Below are 7,388 nucleotides of genomic sequence, written 5' to 3' on the forward strand. Positions count from 1 at the left end.
CCAACGAGGCACGGATTTCCCTCCTGGCTCTTCGGGCGTGGGAGCTGTCGCCAGAGCCGCGGCCCTACCGGAAAATGCTTCGCAGGCTGGCGTGGCGGCGCCACGTGGGCACCGGTGGCGCTGAGGCTGACGGCCGCCGCAAAGCCCGCAGCCCCACGGGCTGTGGGGCCACGCGAGCGGCTGCCAAAGGGCTTTCCAACGAGGCACGGCTTTCCCTCCTGGCTCTTCGTCCGTGGGAGCTGTCGCCAGAGCCGCAGACCTACCGGAAAATCCTTCGCAGGCTGGCGCGGCGGCGCCACATGGGCGCCGGTGTCGCCCAGGCTGACGGCCGCCGGAAATCCCGCAGCCCCACGGGCTGTGGGGCCACGCGAGCGGCTGCCAAAGAGCTTTCCAACGAGGCACGGCTTTCCCTCCTGGCTCTTCGGGCGTGGGAGCTGTCGCCAGAGCTGCAGCCCCACCGGAAAATGCTTCGCAGGCTGGTGCAGCAGCGCCACGTGGGTGACGGTGGCGCCGAGGCTGATGGCCGCCGCAAAGCCCGCAGCCCCATGGGCTGTGGGGCCACGCGAGCGGCTGCCAAAGAGCTTTCCAACGAGGCACGGCTTTCCCTCCTGGCTCTTCGGGCGTGGGAGCTGTCGCCAGAGCCGCGGCCCTACCGGAAAATGCTTCGCAGGCTGGCGCGGCGGCGCCACGTGGGCACCGGTGGCGCTGAGGCTGACGGCCGCCGCAAAGCCCGCAGCCCCAGGGGCTGTGGGGCCACGCGAGCGGCTGCCAAAGAGCTTTCCAACGAGGCACGGCTTTCCCTCCTGGCTCTTCGGCCGTGGGAGCTGTCGCCAGAGCCGCAGACCTACCGGAAAATCCTTCGCAGGCTGGCGCGGCGGCGCCACATGGGCGCCGGTGTCGCCCAGGCTGACGGCCGCCAGAAAGCCCGCAGCCCCACGGGCTGTGGGGCCACGCGAGCGGCTGCCAAAGAGCTTTCCAACGAGGCACGGCTTTCCCTCCTGGCTCTTCGGTCGTGGGAGCTGTTACCAAAGCCGCGGCCCTACCGGAAAATGCTTCGCAGGCTGGCGCGGCTGCCCCACCTGGGCGCCAGTGTCGCCCAGGCTGACGGCCGCCGCAAAGCCCGCAGCCCCACGGGCTGTGGGGCCACGCGAGCGGCTGCCAAAGAGCTTTCCAATGAGGCACGGCTTTCCCTCCTGGCTCTTCGGCCGTGGGAGCTGTTGCCAGAGCTGCAGCCCTACCGGAAAATGCTTCGCAGGCTAGCGCGGCAGCGCAACGTGGGCGCCGATGGCGCCGAGGCTGATGGCCACCGGAAAGCCCGCAGCCCCACGGGCTGTGGGGCCACGCGAGCGGCTGCCAAAGAGCTTTCCAATGAGGCACGGCTTTCCCTCCTGGCTCTTCGGGTGTGGGAGCTGTCGCCAGAGCTGCAGCCCTACCGGAAAATGCTTCGCAGGCTGGTGCAGCAGCACCATGTGGGTGACGGTGGCGCCGAGGCTGATGGCCGCCGCAAAGCCCGCAGCCCCATGGGCTGTGGGGCCACGCGAGCGGCTGCCAAAGAGCTTTCCAACGAGGCACGGCTTTCCCTCCTGGCTCTTCGGCCGTGGGAGCTGTCGCCAGAGCCGCGGCCCTACCGGAAAATGCTTCGCAGGCTGGCGCGGCTGCCCCACCTGGGCGCCGGTGTCGCCCAGGCTGACGGCCGCCGGAAAGCCCGCAGCCCCACGGGCTGTTGGGCCACGCGAGCGGCTGCCAAAGAGCTTTCCAACGAGGCACGGCTTTCCCTCCTGGCTCTTCGGGCGTGGGAGCTGTCGCCAGAGCCGCGGCCCTACCGGAAAATGCTTCGCAGGCTGGCGCGGCGGCGCCACGTGGGCGCCGGTGGCCCCGAGGCTGACGGCCGCCGGAAAGCCCGCAGCCCCACGGGCTGTGGGGCCACGCGAGCGGCTGCCAAAGAGCTTTCCAACGAGGCACGGCTTTCCCTCCTGGCTCTTCGGGCGTGGGAGCTGTCGCCAGAGCTGCAGCCCTACCGGAAAATGCTTCGCAGGCTGGCGCGGCGGCGCCACGTGGGCGCCGGTGGCGCCGAGGCTGACGGCCGCCGCAAAGCCCGCAGCCCCAGGGGCTGTGGGGCCACGCGAGCGGCTGCCAAAGAGCTTTCCAACGAGGCACGGCTTTCCCTCCTGGCTCTTCGGGCGTGGGAGCTGTCGCCAGAGCCGCGGCCCTACCGGAAAATGCTTCTCAGGCTGGCGCGGCTGCCCCACCTGGGCGCCGGTGTCGCCCAGGCTGACGGCCGCCGCAAAGCCCGCAGCCCCACGGGCTGTGGGGCCACGCGAGCGGCTGCCAAAGAGCTTTCCAACGAGGCACGGCTTTCCCTCCTGGCTCTTCGGGCGTGGGAGCTGTCGCCAGAGACGCGGACCTACCGGAAAATGCTTCGCAGGCTGGCGCGGCGGCGCCACGTGGGCGCCGATGGCGCCGAGGCTGACGGCCACTGAAAAGCCCGCAGCCCCACGGGCTGTGGGGCCACGCGAGCGGCTGCCAAAGAGCTTTCCAACGAGGCACGGCTTTCCCTCCTGGCTCTTCGGGCGTGGGAGCTGTCGCCAGAGCTGCAGCCCTACCGGAAAATGCTTCGCAGGCTGGTGCAGCAGCGCCATGTGGGTGACGGTGGCGCCGAGGCTGACGGCCGCCGCAAAGCCCGCAGCCCCATGGGCTGTGGGGCCACGCGAGCGGCTGCCAAAGAGCTTTCCAACGAGGCACGGCTTTCCCTCCTGGCTCTTCGGGCGTGGGAGCTGTCGCCAGAGCCGCGGCCCTACCGGAAAATGCTTCGCAGGCTGGCGCGTCGGCGCCACGTGGGCGCCGGTGTCCCCGAGGCTGACGGCCGCCGCAAAGCCCGCAGCCCCAGGGGCTGTGGGGCCACGCGAGCGGCTGCCAAAGAGCTTTCCAACGAGGCACGGCTTTCCCTCCTGGCTCTTCGGGTGTGGGAGCTGTCGCCAGAGCCGCGGCCCTACCGGAAAATGCTTCGCAGGCTGACGCGGCTGCCTCACCTGGGCGCCGGTGTCGCCCAGGCTGACGGCCGCCGCAAAGCCCGCAGCCCCACGGGCTGTGGGGCCACGCGAGCGGCTGCCAAAGAGCTTTCCAACGAGGCACGGCTTTCCCTCCTGGCTCTTCGGGCGTGGGAGCTGTCGCCAGAGCCGCGGCCCTACCGGAAAATGCTTCGCAGGCTGGCGCGTCGGCGCCACGTGGGCGCCGGTGGCCCCGAGGCTGACGGCCGCCGCAAAGCCCGCAGCCCCAGGGGCTGTGGGGCCACGCGAGCGGCTGCCAAAGAGCTTTCCAACGAGGCACGGCTTTCCCTCCTGGCTCTTCGGGCGTGGGAGCTGTCGCCAGAGCCGCGGCCCTACCGGAAAATGCTTCTCAGGCTGGCGCAGCGGCGCCACGTGGGCGCCGGTGGCGCTGAGGCTGCCGGCCGCCGGAAAGCCCGCAGCCCCACGGGCTGTGGGGCCATGCGGGCGGCTGCCAAAGAGCTTTCCAAGGAGGCACGGCTTTCCCTCCTGGCTCTTCGGGCGTGGGAGCTGTCGCCAGAGCCGCGGCCCTGCCGGAAAATGCTTCGCAGGCTGGCGTGGCGGCCCCACCTGGGCGCCGGTGGCGCTGAGGCTGACGGCCGCCGCAAAGCCCGCAGCCCCACGGGCTGTGGGGCCATGCGAGCGGCTGCCAAAGAGCTTTCCAACGAGGCACGGCTTTCCCTCCTGGCTCTTCGGCCGTGGGAGCTGTCGCCAGAGACGCGGCCCTACCGGAAAATCCTTCGCAGGCTGGCGCGGCGGTGCCACATGGGCGCCGGTGTCGCCCAGGCTGACGGCCGCCGCAAAGCCCGCAGCCCCACGGGCTGTGGGGCCACGCGAGCGGCTGCCAAAGAGCTTTCCAACGAGGCACGGCTTTCCCTCCTGGCTCTTCGGGCGTGGGAGCTGTTGCCAAAGCCGCGGCCCTACCGGAAAATGCTTCGCAGGCTGGCGCAGCTGCCCCACCTGGGCGCCGGTGTCGCCCAGGCTGACGGCCGCCGCAAAGCCCGCAGCCCCAGGGGCTGTGGGGCCACGCGAGTGGCTGCCAAAGAGCTTTCCAACGAGGCACGGCTTTCCCTCCTGGCTCTTCGGGCGTGGGAGCTGTCGCCTGAGCCGCGGCCCTACCGGAAAATGCTTCGCAGGCTGGCGCGGCGCCGCCACGTGGGCGCCGATGACGCCGAGGCTGACGGCCGCCGGAAAGCCCGCAGCCCCACGGGCTGTGGGGCCACGCGAGCGGCTGCCAAAGAGCTTTCCAATGAGGCACGGCTTTCCCTCCTGGCTCTTCGGCCGTGGGAGCTGTCGCCAGAGCTGCAGCCCTACCGGAAAATGCTTCGCAGGCTGGTGCAGCAGCGCCATGTGGGTGACGGTGGCGCCGAGGCTGATGGCCGCCGCAAAGCCCGCAGCCCCATGGGCTGTGGGGCCACGCGAGCGGCTGCCAAAGAGCTTTCCAATGAGGCACGGCTTTCCCTCCTGGCTCTTCGGCCGTGGGAGCTGTCGCCAGAGCCGCGGCCCTACCGGAAAATGCTTCGCAGGCTGGCGCGGCTGCCCTACCTGGGCGCCGGTGTCGCCCAGGCTGACGGCCGCCGCAAAGCCCGCAGCCCCACGGGATGTGGGGCCACGCGAGCGGCTGCCAAAGAGCTTTCCAACGAGGCACGGCTTTCCCTCCTGGCTCTTCGGGCGTGGGAGCTGTCGCCAGAGCCGCGGCCCTACCGGAAAATGCTTCGCAGGCTGGCGCGGCGGCGCCACGTGGGCGCCGGTGGCCCCGAGGCTGACGGCCGCCGCAAAGCCCGCAGCCCCACGGGCTGTGGGGCCACGTGAGCGGCTGCCAAAGAGCTTTCCAACGAGGCACGGCTTTCCCTCCTGGCTCTTCGGCCGTGGGAGCTGTCGCCAGAGCCGCGGCCCTACCGGAAAATGCTTCGCAGGCTGGCGCGGCGGCGCCACGTGGGCGCCGATGGCGCCGAGGCTGACGGCCGCCGCAAAGCCCGCAGCCCCACGGGTTGTGGGGCCATGCGAGCGGCTGCCAAAGAGCTTTCCAACGAGGCACGGCTTTCCCTCCTGGCTCTTCGGGCGTGGGAGCTGTCGCCAGAGCCGCGGCCCTACTGGAAAATTCTTCGCAGGCTGGCGTGGCGGCGCCACGTAGGCACCGGTGGCGCCGAGGCTGACGGCCGCCGGAAAGCCCGCAGCCCCATGGGCTGTGGGGCCACGCGAGCGGCTGCCAAAGAGCTTTCCAACGAGGCACGGCTTTCCCTCCTGGCTCTTCGGCCGTGGGAGCTGTCGCCAGAGCCGCAGACCTACCGGAAAATCCTTCGCAGGCTGGCGCGGCGGCGCCACATGGGCGCCGGTGTCGCCCAGGCTGACGGCCGCCGGAAATCCCGCAGCCCCACGGGCTGTTGGGCCACGCGAGCGGCTGCCAAAGAGCTTTCCAACGAGGCACGGCTTTCCCTCCTGGCTCTTCGGGCGTGGGAGCTGTCGCCAGAGCTGCAGCCCTACCGGAAAATGCTTCGCAGGCTGGCGCGGCGGCGCCACATGGGCGCCGATGGCGCCCAGGCTGACGGCCGCCGCAAAGCCCGCAGCCCCACGGGCTGTGGGGCCATGCGAGCGGCTGCCAAAGAGCTTTCCAACGAGGCACGGCTTTCCCTCCTGGCTCTTCGGGCGTGGGAGCTGTCGCCAGAGACGCGGCCCTACTGGAAAATTCTTCGCAGGCTGGCGTGGCGGCGCCACGTGGGCACCGGTGGCGCCGAGGCTGACGGCCGCCGCAAAGCCCGCAGCCCCAGGGGCTGTGGGGCCACGCGAGCGGCTGCCAAAGAGCTTTCCAACGAGGCACGGCTTTCCCTCCTGGCTCTTCGGCCGTGGGAGCTGTCGCCAGAGCCGCAGACCTACCGGAAAATCCTTCGCAGGCTGGCGCGGCGGCGCCACATGGGCGCCGGTGTCGCCCAGGCTGACGGCCGCCGGAAATCCCGCAGCCCCACGGGCTGTTGGGCCACGCGAGCGGCTGCCAAAGAGCTTTCCAACGAGGCACGGCTTTCCCTCCTGGCTCTTCGGGCGTGGGAGCTGTCGCCAGAGCTGCAGCCCTACCGGAAAATGCTTCGCAGGCTGGTGCAGCAGCGCCATGTGGGTGACGGTGGCGCCGAGGCTGATGGCCGCCGCAAAGCCCGCAGCCCCATGGGCTGTGGGGCCACGCGAGCGGCTGCCAAAGAGCTTTCCAACGAGGCACGGCTTTCCCTCCTGGCTCTTCGGGCGTGGGAGCTGTCGCCAGAGCCGCGGCCCTACCGGAAAATGCTTCGCAGGCTGGCGTGGCGGCGCCACGTGGGCACCGGTGGCGCTGAGGCTGACGGCCGCCGCAAAGCCCGCAGCCCCAGGGGCTGTGGGGCCACGCGAGCGGCTGCCAAAGAGCTTTCCAACGAGGCACGGCTTTCCCTCCTGGCTCTTTGGCCGTGGGAGCTGTCGCCAGAGCCGCATACCTACCGGAAAATCCTTCGCAGGCTGGCGCGGCGGCGCCACATGGGCGCCGGTGTCGCCCAGGCTGACGGCCGCCGCAAAGCCCGCAGCCCCACGGGCTGTGGGGCCACGCGAGCGGCTGCCAAAGAGCTTTCCAATGAGTCACGGCTTTCCCTCCTGGCTCTTCGGGCGTGGGAGCTGTTGCCAGAGCTGCAGCCCTACCGGAAAATGCTTCGCAGGCTGGCGCGGCGGCGCCACGTGGGCGCCGATGGCGCCGAGGCTGACGGCCGCCGGAAAGCCCGCAGCCCCACGCGCTGTGGGGCCATGCGAGCGGCTGCCAAAGAGCTTTCCAACGAGGCACGGCTTTCCCTCCTGGCTCTTCGGCCGTGGGAGCTGTCGCCAGAGCCGCGGCCCTACCGGAAAATGCTTCGCAGGCTGGCGTGGCGGCGCCACGTGGGCACCGGTGGCGCTGAGGCTGACGGCCGCCTCAAAGCCCGCAGCCCCAGGGGCTGTGGGGCCACGCGAGCGGCTGCCAAAGAGCTTTCCAACGAGGCACGGCTTTCCCTCCTGGCTCTTCGGGCGTGGGAGCTGTCGCCAGAGCCGCAGACCTACCGGAAAATCCTTCGCAGGCTGGCGCGGCGGCGCCACATGGGCGCCGGTGTCGCCCAGGCTGACGGCCGCCGGAAATCCCGCAGCCCCACGGGCTGTGGGGCCACGCGAGCGGCTGCCAAAGAGCTTTCCAACGAGGCACGGCTTTCCCTCCTGGCTCTTCGGGCGTGGGAGCTGTCGCCAGAGCTGCAGCCCCGCCGGAAAATGCTTCGCAGGCTGCTGCAGCAGCGCCACGTGGGTGACGGTGGCGCCGAGGCTGATGGCCGCCGCAAAGCCCGCAGCCCCACGGGCTGTGGGGCCACG

The sequence above is a fragment of the Larus michahellis genome, unplaced genomic scaffold (assembly GCF_964199755.1).
Source record: "Larus michahellis unplaced genomic scaffold, bLarMic1.1 SCAFFOLD_39, whole genome shotgun sequence".
NCBI classification, from domain to species: Eukaryota; Metazoa; Chordata; class Aves; order Charadriiformes; family Laridae; genus Larus; species Larus michahellis.